This window comes from Furipterus horrens, unplaced genomic scaffold (assembly GCF_987537825.1).
Source record: "Furipterus horrens unplaced genomic scaffold, mFurHor1.1.pri manual_scaffold_6, whole genome shotgun sequence".
Lineage (NCBI taxonomy): Eukaryota > Metazoa > Chordata > Mammalia > Chiroptera > Furipteridae > Furipterus > Furipterus horrens.
In genome coordinates, this window is record NW_028327176.1 from 23,731,204 (window position 1) to 23,745,908 (window position 14,705).

Sequence of the window (14,705 nt, forward strand, 5' to 3'; positions counted from 1 at the left end):
ACATTATCATTTATTTTTTAAAGATACGAAAGTCTTCACAGTGGTCTTTGTCGTTGGGACCACAGCTCTCCTCCTCTGTGGAGCTTTGAGGACTCTTCCAAGCTTCTAGTTGCTGCTTTCTGTTTTTGCAACCGGGACGTTTGTACCTACCTCTTAAGATGTTCTGTTTCAAAGACTTAAAGGTGTACGAAGATAGGAACTGCATTCTTTTTCATCTTTGCAACCTAGTTGCTGTACAGTCCCCGCACAAGTTAGGGCTCAGCAATGCCGAATGAATGGCCTTGGGAGTTAAAGATCCAGTATATCCTCCAGGAGAGTCACTGGCAAATCTTATGCAACCTAATGACGTAATCCTTGGAGGACAGCAGAGGATCCATACCCAGCGATTTCACCTCTAGGTGTCTATCCAAAAAAAATAAAAACATTGTTTTTGAAAAGTATATGCACTACTATGTTCATTGCAGCATTACTTGCAATAGCCAAGATATGAAAGCAACCTAAATGTCTATTGATGAATGAATGGATAAAGAAATTTTGGTACATATATATAATGGAATATTACCGAACCTTGAAAAAGAATGAAGTCTTGCCATTTGTGACAACATGGATGGACTTAGAGGGTATTATGCTAAGTGAAATAAGTCTGACAGAACAAATAACATATGATTTTACTTATACATGGAATCTTTAAAGAAAGAAAGAGAAACAGATTCATAGATATACAAAATAAACTGATGGTGACCAGAGAAGAAGGAGGTGGGGAAAAGGGCAAAAAGGTGAAGGGGGATAAGAAGTACAAATTTCCAGTTATAAACTAAATAAGTAATGGTGTGATATAGAGCATAGAGAATATAGTTAATAAATAATGTAATAACTTTGCACGGTATCAGGTGGTTAATAGACATCCCGGTGATCACTTCATTAGGTATGTAAATGTTGAATAACTATGTTGTATATCTGAAAGTAATATATTGTATGTTAACTATATTTTATTAAAAATAAAGTCACTTAAGTGTTTCCATTGTCCTTGTCCCTCAGATGTTTTCCTAAATGTGCCTCTTTTTTTTTTCTAGGTGTGGATTGTTTCCTTTTCCAGCCTAGTTCTCTCTCCTTTCCAAAACATTTTTACTTTTTGCTGACAGCGCTTTAAAACAGTGTTTTGTGCTTTATAATTTACACTGACTGTCATTTTGGAATTCAATTGCAAAACTTTTCACAACACCATACAGCTATAATCACATTTGTGTATGGCTAGAAGTAATCACTAACAAAATAGAACTAAAAAAAAAAAAGGAATTAGAAATTTATTTTGTAAATCAAGATAGAGTGGAAGTGGACAGAAGAAATGTGAAAGAGGGAACTACAGAGCTTGTTGCAGACAAGGAAGTGTCATTAGCAGAGCACTGGGAAGAATGAGAGGAGCCCAAAGGCCTTCTATAAACTTTCCAAGTATTTCACATGATTATGAAACTATCTTAAATTCTCATAAGCCTCCATCGAACCTATGGATTCTACCAGGTTAAAATGCAACTCTCACAGCAATCTATAAGGAAACCCAGGCTTTCTGAACCTCAGTGTTCTACTTCACAAATTGTAGGTGAAGTCAGCATTTGCCCATATTAAACTTAATTCTTTTTTGGACTAGCTCAAATAAAATTATAAGGTAAAAAAGCTGAATAAGTAAATATTGACGTGTTTAAAGGACATAAGTCAGTACATTGACCTTGGGTACCCTCTGAGCCTTTTGCAGATGAGTAATTCACACTGTGACAGCAGGTTCTTTGGTAAGGAAAATGCTGTTTAGTTCATCCCTATACCAAGAGAAGAGGAGAAGAAGGAGGGTATAAATTATATTCTGCATAATTTAATATAGATAAGATAAAGAAATGATACACTGTCCAGTAGCCAGAAACACCTAACAAATTCAGAAACAACTCCTAAATAACATGACGTGACCATCTGGAACCTTTTGCACTACTATATACAGCCAGTAGCCAGAAACACCTAACAAATTCAGAAACAACTCCTAAATAACATGACGTGACCATCTGGAACCTTTTGCACTACTATATACAGCCTCAGACCAAAGGGCAGATGGTCTGAATGCTTAATTGGATTGGATGCTATTGATTGGGGAAGGAAGCAGCCATGAACTACTTATGCCACAATTCAAAAGGGATTCAGGGGTTATACTAGAGTGGGAAATAGATCCAGAGCAAGCCTGGGAAACTGAAGTCATGGACCTTTATAATCTAGACCCAAATTGCTGAGTATATAATTTGTAAGACATTATATTAACTATAAAAAACTATATAAGCTGGTCCCTGCCTTTTCAAAATCTGTAATCAAGTTAAGGAAACAAGGTACATATCCAAATTTAGGCTGCAAGGCACAAATATATACATACTTGCAGCTGTTATTTTATATATATAATAGGCACATATATACATACTTGCAGCTGCTATTTTATACATATATAATAGGCACATATATATACATACTTTCAGCTGTTCTTTTACATATAGGCACACATATATACATCTTGCAGTTGTATATATATAATACATATATACAATGCAAAAGGCTGTTATTATATATGTTACATATATAATAACAGCCTTTTACATTGTGCCAGGCACTGTGCAAATGCTATAAGAGTTACATCAATAAATTTGGCAGAAGCCCCTAACGGAGGCATTATTACTATGCCCATTGTACCAGTAAAGAAACAGTGTCGGAGAGATTAAGAGACCTGCTCTAGACAACACAGTTAGTAAGCTAAGAGAACCAGGACTGGAACCCAAGCAATCTAATTTCAGAGCCAACACTCTTCATCAAGAAGAAAGATAATTTAGAGGACTTCCAGTCCAGATGGAGGTGTAGGTAGACACACTTCACCTCCTCATGCAACCATAAAAAGAATTACAACCAGATCTCAAAAACAAATAACAACCAGAACCGTCAGAACAGGAGCTATATGGAAGTCTGACAACCAAGGATTTAAAGAAGCCACACTCATCCAGATGGGTAAGAGAGGCAGCATGGCTCGGACAAGAGGCGGCAGTAGTGGCAGAATACAGTCCCACATTCACGTGTGGTGAATAAAAATCGGGAGGGATACCCTAGGAGCAAATGATCCCAGCCCCAGGCCAAACCGCACAGTCCAGGGTTCAAGCACCAGGAAGATAAACCCCCATTATCTCTGGCTGTAAAAACCAGTAGGGTTTGGGGTGGCAGAATGTACTGCAGGATTTTTGCCACTTAAAGGGCCCGCATGGTCTTAGAACATATGCAAACCCCAGGGCAGCAACTGGAAGGGCACCAGTAGCATACGGGAAGTGGGTGAGTGACTGAAAATGGGGCAAATGCTGGGCAAATTGCCAGAAGCCAAGCAGTAGCATTGTTCCCTCTCCGGGCCCCCTACCACAAACAGAGCCACAAAGCTGTGAGCTGTTGGTGCTGCCCTGGCAATTACCTAAGGCTCTGCCCCACACAATTTACAGGTGCCTTTGCTACATAGGCCACACCTCTAAGCCCGGGAGTCAAAGCAGCTTTACCTAATACACAGAAATAAACACTGGGAGGCTGCCAAATTGAGGAGGCAAAGAAATATGGCCCAAACAAAAGAACAGAACAAAACTTCCGAAAAAGAACTAAACAAAATGGAGATAGCCAACCTATCAGGTGCCGAGTTCAAAACACTGGTGATAAGGATGCTCAGAGAACTCATAGAGTATGGCAAAAATATAAATAAAGGAAAGAAGAAATGAAGGTTACCCAAACTGAAATAAAGAAAAATATACAGGGAACCAACAGTGAAGAGAAGGAAGCCAGAATTCAAATCAATGATTTGGAACAAAAGGAAGAAGTAAACATTTGACCAAAACAAAAAGAAAAAACAAGAATGCAAGAAAACACGGAGAGACTTAGGGACCTCTGGGTTAACTTTATAAACATACCAACATCCAAATCATAGGGGTTCCAGAAGGAGAAGAGGAAGAACAAGAAACTGAAAACCTATTTGAAAAAATAATGAAAGAAAACTTCTCTAATTTGGCAAAAGAAATAGACATACAAGTCCAGAAAGCACAGGGAATCCCAAACAAGTTGGACCCAAAGAGGACCACATCAAGACACATCATAATTAAAATGCCAAAGATTAAATATAAAAAGAGAATCTTATAAGCAGCAAGAGAAAGGCAGAAAGTTACCTAGAAAGGAGCTCCCATAAAACTGTCAGTTGATTGATCAAAAGAAGCTTTGCAGGCTAGAAGAGATTGGCAAGAAGTATTCAAAGTGATGAAAAAGCAAGGACTTAGAACCTAGATTACTCTATCCAGCAAAGCTATCATTTAGAATGGAAGGGCAGATAAAGTGCCTCACAGACAAGGTAAAGCTAAAGGAATTCATTATCACCAAGGCATTAATGTATTACATGAAATGTTAAAGGGATTGCCCTGGCTGATGTGGCTCCAGTTCAATTCTCAGTCAGGACACATGCCTGGCTTGCCAGCCAGGTACCAAGTTGGGGCGTGTTTCTTTCGCACGTCGTTGTTTCTCTCCCTCTTTCTCCCTCCCACCTCTCTCTAAGAGTAAACAGATAAAATATATTTTTTATGTTCAAGGGACTTATTTAAGAAAAAGAAAAAGATTAAAACTATGAAAAGTAAAATGACAACACACTCACAACTATCAACAACTGAATCTAAAAATCAAAAACAAACCAAGCAAACAACCAGAACAGGAACAGGACCAGAATCTTGGAGCTCATTTGGAGGGTTATCAGCTGGGAGTGGGAAGAGAGAAAATGGGGGAAATGGTGCAGGGATTAAGAAGCATAATTGGTAGGAACAAAGTAGACAGGGGCATGTTAAGAATACTATAAGTAAGGGAGAAGCCAAAGTACTTACATGCATGACCCATGGACATTAACTAAAGGGTGGGGGGGAATTGCTGGAGGCAAGGGGAATACTGGGTGGAGGGGAGCAAAGGGGGGAAAATTGGGACAACTGTAAGAGCATAATCAATAAAATATACTTAAAAAAAGAAGAAGGATGATTTGATTTACTGCCACGAACATAATTTATAGTCACTTATTCTGATACTAATTCATTCACTAATTTCTACCAGGGCATATACAACTGTAATTATGGGAAGGGATGAATAAATTATAGTTTTCATCATTTTTATTAGTATAAGGAAATTCAATTCACTTCCATTGGAAATTACAAATATAAGGCACTGTTTTAATGTTCGTTTTAAAATGTAATTTCTATAGAAAAGCCTCAGAAATCATGAGGAAAGTGTCACCATTTTTAGATGGATATATCATTTGAACAACTAGAGATGCAAATGAAGAGCTTTTCATACCAAAATTCAATATCCAATATTGCTGCTACTTCACTGAAAATACAAAACTTTTGTTTCCTGCCTCAGGTCTAAAAAAAAAATCAAATAAAATCTTCATGCACACCTTTTCTGTGAGTCACATTTCCAAAGGTGGGAACCATAGAGGTGTATTTTAATTAAGACATGGTAACATGCATTCAGCATAGAACCCAAAAAATTTGTCCACTCAGAGACAAATCAATTAGTACCTATGAAACTTTGTCAAATTCAAAGTACATTATTTGTGATGATATCATTTTCCTTGCTTGACAGAGATCACCAAGAAAGTGGCACTGTGGTACTGGTATGCAAACTAGCCCCTTTCATTCTGTCCGCATTTGGTTAGTTACGGTGGGTGCCACCATTCCAAAAGGCTGCACCGTACAGGAAATGCCTCAAGCACTATTAGCTTACTATGTAGTCAAGTGTAACCACAGATGTCTTCTCAGGTTCAATTCTCATGCACATATGGTTTGGGGCTAGAGCTGCCTAACAATTTAATTTGTGATAAATCTGCAAAAATAAAACACAATGACCTTAGAAGAACTAGCTCATATATTAGATAATGACAGGTAAAACTTAGATTCTTGTTATCAGTTATAACCCCTTAGTCTTAGAAATAATATTTAAATTAATTTACTTTTCTCTCCAACTCATGTAAATTGATAGTGCTTTAGAGGTCTTTAAATATAATTTCAATTTAAAAAGTAAATTCATAGCACTCTGTTCCCAGTTGCGAATAAGCAGAATTTATCAAAGTAAATTCATCTTGCATGTAATAATATAGATGAAATTAACAAATAGTTGCTCACACTTAAACAGTAAGATAAAATGTGAAATAATTGGGAGTGATCTGTAACTCTTAATAACTTTGTTGTTAAGTATGAGCTCTCAATTCTTTTGTCTTTTTTAAATTAGAGCAAAATAAAAATATCTTGGAAATGGCCCACCTCACACTCCAAGAAGTAAGCTGTGGTTCAGAACTATGTTGGCCTACCCAGATAGCTCAGTTGGTTAGAGTGTCATCCCAACAGGCCAAGGTTGTGGGTTCGATCCCCAGTCAGGGCCCACGCAAGAACCAACCAAATGGATGGATAAGTGGAACAAGAAGTTGATATTTCTGTTTCTCTCTCTCTCTCTCTCTTTCTCCCCTCCCTTCCTCCTCTCTCTAAAATCAATTTTTTTAAATGTTTTAAACTACATCACCACAGCCACTGCCTAGAAGCCACCAATATCAAGAAGCTGCAACTTCCACAACCAGCTCCAGAATCATATACAAACTGTTATCTGAACCTACAAAGTGGATTCACTATCCCATGCTTCCTCATTTTCACAAAGCTCTAGACTAAACAATGAGAAATCTACAGAAGAAAAAAATCCCTCCACAACCATGCCTATCAGAGAAATAGCCTTCCAGATTTTACGTGGAAGTGTCTGAATGCTGAAACCTAAGCACTTCCATAATAATAGCTGCAAGAGAGTCTGGAAGGTATGATTTTTGGTTACAAGTCTCTGCAGTACAGGAAGTATACTTAAGCTTGAAGGAGGATGAAATGCTTGTTATGTACAATCTTCCTTATCCTCCACACTTATCTAAAGAAATTAAATGTTTGGTTTAAGTAGACCACACGTTTTGTGCTGCACATTTGTAGAATCCTAAAAGGTCATATGTGTGTATAGATGTGTGTTTGTATGTGCTCACACATGTGTGTGAGAGAGTGCACATGCTCCATATGGCAGGAAAGTTATAGAATCAAACCTCAGATCCCAGGCAACACCATTTTAGGACAATGTCTTCCAGAGGAGGAAAACCATTTTAATGATTTGCACTTTGTTAATGCCAAGTAAGTGCAACCTCCCGTCTAGTTATATTACTCACTATATTCTAAATTGGTGCTCTCAAAATTTAATGTGCAAATAAATCACCTGGGAACCTTATGAAAATGCAGATTCTTATTCAGTAAATTGGAATAAAGCCTGCAATTCTGTGTTTCAAACAAGCTCCCAGGTGCTGCTGAAGCTGCTGATGTGAAGACCACATTTTGAATAGCAGCATTTTAGATAAGCTCTTGCAGAAGACAAGGCTGCCCCATGAATGGGATATGCTGAATGAGTCCCTTTAACCCTTGACACAGCTAGATGAGGCTGGTAAAGACAAAGCCTCTAGGCCAGTTAGCTCCAGTGTACATCAGTGTGACAAACAAATATTAATATTTTCTAAACTGTGTTGTGATTTGGGAAGCATTGCACTATATGAATAAATATGTCAGTTATTGAGTCTTGGCCAATACAAGTGTTCTTTTCGGGATGCTTTATTAGTAGCAGAAATTTTTTAAAATATTCTTGCAACAAATTAAGAGAACTAAAGGTAGCAATAATCAATTTACACATCACAAAATCAACTTTTATAATAAAGGTTTATGGGGAGAAAAGATAGTACTAATACAGCATATTATCTCAATCTGAAAAAGAGAAGTCTTAAGATGCTTAAGATGGCTTCAGCTATTCTGCTAATGACACCAAAATGACCACAGGAAGGGAGAAGAGAGAAAGTCAATCTACTTCATTGTTTCCAGAGTGCAATGCTTTTTGCAGAGAAGTAAAAGTTTACAAAAATGGCATTTGGGAGTGCCCATCTGTAGATTAGTGGGTTAAAAAACTGTGGTACATTTACACAATGGAGTACTATGCAGCAGAAAGAAAGAAGGAACTCCTGCCATTTGAGACAACATGGATGGAACTAGAGAAAATTATGCTTAGTGAAATAAGCCAGGCGATGAAAGAAAAATACCATTTGCTATCACCTAATACAGGAGACTAAGAAACAACACAAACAGATGAACTAAATTGAACAAGGAACAGAATAACAGTTATCAGGGGGGATGGGGGAGGGAGAGAAGGGGGTTAAGTAAGGGAAGGGTTTAGTCAAAGAACATGCATAAATGACTCATGGACATGGACAACGGGGAGGGGGTATGTGACTGGGAGAAGGGGTGGGCTGGGTTGGGGGGAGCAATGGGGAGAAAATGGGACAACTGTCATTGAAAAACAATAATAAAAAAATTAGGAAAAAAATACCAATTTACACATCTGTGAATTAGACATACATATCTGAGTATACTTGCCCATGCAGAAAGTAAGACAAACTCTAGTCCTTTAAACTAGGTAAGGCAACAGTGCTACCTACTCGAATTAAGTTCTTTATATAAATGTTAACATTTCAACTGCTACTTAAACCTCTTCTCTGGCTCCCACTTCCCATCTCTTATCAACTAGTTGGAGATGGAGCACTAAGGGGGTAGTTGTTGGGTGAACAAAGAAGAGAGAGAATTTTGTAGCCACAGCCTTACATGGAGAACAGTCCTGTAGGCCCTAGGGTGGGATTCTGAATGGCCAGGGAAACACAGGTATTGTATGCCCAGGGAAGCAGGGTGAAGAAAAATGAGATAGTCAAAGACAAATTTTGCCTGTTTCACAACTTTAAAGGATTAACTCTGCCCAGTGTTGTAGTGGAGAATGAAGATTGCCAGTGGTCTCCAGATTATCAAGCCCAGTCTCAGTGATTCAAATATAACAAAGAGAAGAATGAGTTAAAGAAGACAAATGGTCTAGAAGTGAAATGGATTAAAGCATCAGGCCCCTCTCGATTGCTATTTATTTTCTGGTGTGTTGGAGGAATCTAATTGTAACATGCCAGACAGCACAGTTCAAGACTGAGACAGATTCAATCATTTATAATCCAGTTGACAACATTGCCACATGGTGAAACAATTTTTATTTTTAGACACCCACAGCTACAAAATCAGTTCTTGTCTGCATTTTCAGCTGGGCATACAGCCACCCAGCTGAAGACTACATTTCTCAGCCTCCCTTGCAGCTAGGTGTGGCCATGCAACCGAAGTTATTGCCAGTGAGTAGAAATGATGGTGTAACTTCTGCATCATTTGCATAAAAAGAAATTGTTTGCTGTCCATGTCCTCTCTTTCCCTCCCCACACACTGGAGTACAGATGTGGTAAAGAGTTAGATGCCACCATGCACAACACTATAAGGGATGACAGAACAGCCATATTGAAGGCACCAGGTTCCAGGATGATTTTTATGGAGCAGAGTTACCCCTATCCCCAGCTGGGACCATGGACTTCCAGACTGTTACATGACAAAGATAACCTTCTATTTTGCTCGTGTGCCTTATTTTGGAATCTCGGTTATAGCGGTTTCTAGCCTATATTTAGCCTATATTCAGACCCTCCAGAGAAAGCAACTGGATGGCTAGAAACCCTGCTTGAAAAATACTTTATATATTATTTTATACTTTTCAACTTTTGTGTCATGTACATGTATTCCCTAAATGTTAAAAATCTATTGGTCAAATTATTAATTTGTAAATGGCTTTGTATCCCTCATAAATTATACCAAAAAACAATGTTGTCCTGATTCAGAGTGCTTTTTTATCCTGGCTGAGAGGAAGAGCCATGTGTTTGTTCCCAGACCTTCAATAACGTGACTTCTACCACCAACCTTAACAGATACTTCGAGCAGAGTCTGAGAGCAAGAACAACAATCATTGCGTATAATGATAACTATAAAACCCAGTTTTATAGGAACACAAAACTTCCTATGCTGTTGTCTGCCCCGGGTAGGTCAGTGACGTTCAGTTAGTCACTTCATGTGCCACTACTCCTACCCATCTCTGTCCATTCAATAAACATCTATAATGCACGTTTTCAGCCTGATGCTGTGGTAAACACTAAGATATGAAGATGAATAAGACACCATTGCAACCCTTTCTGCGTCTATGTCAGTATCTATCTTAAAGAAGTCTAAGGCATATGGCTACCTCTTTCTCCCGACAGGCTTATGTGAGGTTTCAGAAAATAGTGGGGAACATAACTAAGAGTAAAGAGATCTCCTCTGTCCTCCTAAAATCACATTGTCTATCCAAAAAGCGAAAACTAACTCTCAGATATAATCCTTCCCGAGCATCATCACTTCCCACTTACAAAATTATAGCATTAAAATAATGGCCTTTACCAAAGTAATTTTACTAATGAGAATTTGTTTAATCTAAAGCAATATAGAAGCCATATGTATAAAGGTGTTCATACACTATTAATGATGTCTAAGAGTAGGAAAAACTTTAGATAAATTATGATTGTAAACTAGGTAAAAATAAGGGATAATTAAAAGAATTGCATGAAAATTTAAGAAGATTTATTATTTAACAGAAAGTTTTATAAAGCTGTGTGTGTGTGTGTGTGTGTGTGTGTGTGTGTGTGTAAGGGTGTCTCAACTATGGCACTATTGACATTTTGGATTGGATAATTCTTTTTTTGAGAGGAAGCTATACACTTGCCCTCTACCCACAAGATGCCAATAGCAGCCACCTGCCTCTAGTAGGGACAGTCACAAATGTCTCCAGAGATTCCTTTCTGTCCCGTGCAGGGCAAAATCACCCCCAGCTGAGAATCCTTAGCAGGTGAACTAAATATATGGTGCATAGTCTAAGGTCGCAGTTATACAAAATATACACACATATAGACCAAGCTGGGAAGAAATTTGAAAAAATGTAAAAGGCACTTTTAATATGATGATAAGGTCATTGAGCTTTTAAATATTTTCTTTAACATTTTTGCAATTAAAAAATTAAGAGGGTTAAAATAAAATTGAGTAAATTTATGATTCACTCTTCTAAGGAGTTTTAATCTTCAGATTGCTATACTTTTTATTATTAAAGATAATGCTAATTTACCCACTATAAAAATAACATCAAAATTAACTTTATTTAGATGGTTGCAAAATTATTTTTTAAAAACCTATAAAGTCAAATTGATATGTCACTCAGATGAGGAAGAAGGACAGAATGACTCATTAATGCTGGATGTGATTCTTATTCTGCAGAATAATTAGCTAGCCCACATTCAGAATCACCAACGATTTCAAAAGAAACTTTGTACAAGTAAAAAAAAAAAAAATTCAGAATTAATTTATCACTGACCCCATTACCAGATTTGGGTAAAAACTTAATTAATGTATGTTTGGCTTCAGTGGGAAAGTAATTGAAAATATTTTGACAATTCCCAATTTTATTTAAAATTATGTGTTAAGTCTAACAGCATCTAACATTTGCAGAATACTGTGTTTCATTCTCTCTTTTAATCAATGTGAGTGCAAGAAATAGAGCCTCACTTATGAATATGTGCTGAGTAATACAGCAAGTATAAAATGTAGAACAAAGAAAGTGTAGGCTACTCTAACACTGTAGGATTGGGGAAGGATAAAACCATTGTAAACACTTATATTACCATTCTGTTCCTTGCTTTATTAGAACAGATGGTTAAAAACTATTTTTGACAGTCTTAATGACATTATTCTGAAAAGCAGTTTATCTGAGAAGAAGGTGATCTGGTGAACCTAAGACTTGGCAGAGAGTGGCATGTGGGGGGTCGACACACAGCCTCTCCTGTTCTGGGGCGCATATCTGAATCTACAAACAAACACAGGGATCTTTGACACTTGACTTAGTTATGCCTGGAAGCGTGGGAAATTTGGACTCATTAGATCCTTGTGAAAAGAAGTGTTAGTTAGAATCAGAAGTTGAAGAAACTTTCTCAGGATACTTTGTCAGACTGGGTGCATGCAGTACTGTTTTGAGACCCAGGTCATAAAAGACAAAGTGGGAACATTGTCTTCATTTCTTTCTGAATGGATGGAGCAGCAGAAAAGCAGTCTTTACATGGAAGGTACCAGCAATAGGGGTGGTACCTCCTTCAAACAAATTTTGAACAAGGGACTTCCACCAGGAGCCTGGACAACCACAGGGACATGAGCAAGATACCCACACACAACTTCTGATTTAATGGGGAAGATTTTGTGGAAGGAAATTATTGAAGTCTTTCAGGGAGTTAATCTGCCTTTTTTGGTTCCAATGGGCTGACTAGGTATGAGAACATTCAGACTACACCTGATTTACAAAAATACTCCACCAGTTCCCAGTTTTATAGTGAATAAGTCGTCGTCGTCGGCAGCCGTCCGTCTCGAGAGACGATGGTGTAGCTTCTTAAGAGTCTATCTGCACCACCGAGAATGGCTGTGCAGTCCGACTCGGGAGTGACATGGTATCTGTCTCCTCCCGTGTTGAATCGACATCTTGCGATGACGCTGGAGTGTCCTCTCCAGTGGAGCTGAAGCTACAGAGCCTGGGCAGGGTGATATGGAGGGTCTGCTGTTGCCCATGCAGCAGACCCCCCCTCTCTTCGCAGCTGAAGGGTCCAAGGGAAAGATGGAGTCAATACAGCTTGGCTTCAGGTGCGCCGCAAGAGTTGCCGGTGTTGACTACAACGTCAAACCGCCTTAGGGACTCCGGCTCCGGATTTTCTGTCGGGGTTTACTCCCTTAGCCTTTCCCCTGAAGAGGTATGCCGCAAGGCAGCGGAGGTTTTTTTTTTTTGGAGTCAGAGTTTTCCTTCTCTGATGTGCCCTGACTGGAAGATCGAACCAGCGACACTTAGCTCGCAGGCCGACGCTCAATCCACTGAGCCAAACCAGCCAGGGCACTACTACTAAACAAAATCTTCATTGGAATAACAAGTTCTTCTCTATGAAATTTCCCATGTAAGTGAAACTAAATTTCTCCCTAGAGACAGTTCCTTTCCCAGAATGGCCTAAGCTCCATAACCTACTGCCTAGAACACAAAGAGACTAATCAAACCTTATCAGCTTACAATACTCAAAATTTGACTTTCATGAGAAAAGTTCATAAATTTATATTTGCAAATGTAATTAATATCACTAAAATCAGAGGTTATGGCTTATGTTCACTAAAACTTAGATTACTTAACGGTCTTATTGAAACTATTTTCTTATAGGACATTTGCCATAAAACTATATATTCCAAGAAAGATATCATCCAAAGAAGCAACACATTCCATTGTACAATTTTATGGGTTTTAAAAATGTTGTTGGTAGCAACTTGAAATGCTTTTGTCTAAAAAAATAAACAGACAAATAGGTATTCAAAGATGATTCTGTGTGACAGAACTTCTCAGTAATTGAATAAATAAAAGATCAAACTATCTCATCAATAATTTCTAAACCGAAAGCAGGACCCAGAGATTGAACTCATGACCAAAGCATCACGACCTTCCTCTAAACAAACTTTGGACAAATCAAAAGAATTAGAAGCTACTGATTATACCACAAATTATTACTCTATTGACTTTGTCATTAAAAAAAATCAGCCACCATGGCCAGGTGGGCCCCCGTTGTACTAATGCAAAGTGGGAAGAACACGCCTCCTTCTGAGCAATTCAGTATGCTTTGATTTCCATTAGTTCCTTCCCTTTTTATTCATTAGTAATTCAGCACATTGGGTTTACACCCCTGCTAGCTGCCAGCTCTTTTCTGGGATGTCTCCAGGTGCAGCAGCCTGTTGGTTAGGGCTTTGTGTCCACTCCACCTCACAGTGTTTCACAGCTGACTGGTGAGGCTGGTGGCCAGGGCAGACATGGAGAAAGTGCACCTGCCTCGGGCTTCCAAGAGAAGCTGAAAAGGTCCCCTGAGGAGGTGGGCCATGTCCAGGAAGGAGCCGGGTGGCTCCCGTACTGACTTTGAGCAGGACCTGGCCCCTGGGACAACAGTGGGGCAGGCGCCAAAGCTCCCACAGAGCCAGTGGCCAGACACGGTGATGTCAGGCAGGTGGGGCCTCAGTGGTATGGGACAAAGGCCTCATGGAGGGCAAGGCAGGTGCCAAACACTTGCTACACAGAGATGCAGGTCCCAGGTGCTAGAAGGTCATGATGGGATTGGCCATTCAGGGAGGCCCCGCCCCTTCCTCTGTGACCTCTCAAGGTCCATTGATGTTTCCATGGAGACATCAGAAGGTCCTGGCTGAAGTCAGTTCAGTGCGTGCTAGAACCCCAGAGGAGGAGGAAGCAAAGGAGAGACTCTCCCTGTTTCCACTCTTATTTGAGTTCGTTTGGCGCACAACTGCCCCTACATGGGCAATTTCCTTTCTCGGATTCGCTTGTTCTTCTGCCGCCTCCGCCGCGGCCACCATCCCTTGCCTGGTGGCCATCACCCTGTCACCCGTGATTATGGCCCACCTGGCTGGGACCACCCTGCTGTCAGCCGTTTCCACCCACTATTTCATTTCTGTCATGCTGCTGGTCCATCAGCCTTCGGCCTTGTCCCGAGAGGGCGGTGTCCTCTCGCACAGACTGTGCGCTTCCCTCTGGAAGTCCACCAGTTGGTGAAATGGAAGGACCCCCCGCAGAAGCCTGTGCTTCCTGCTTGTACATCCGGGAGGTCTGGAAGCTTG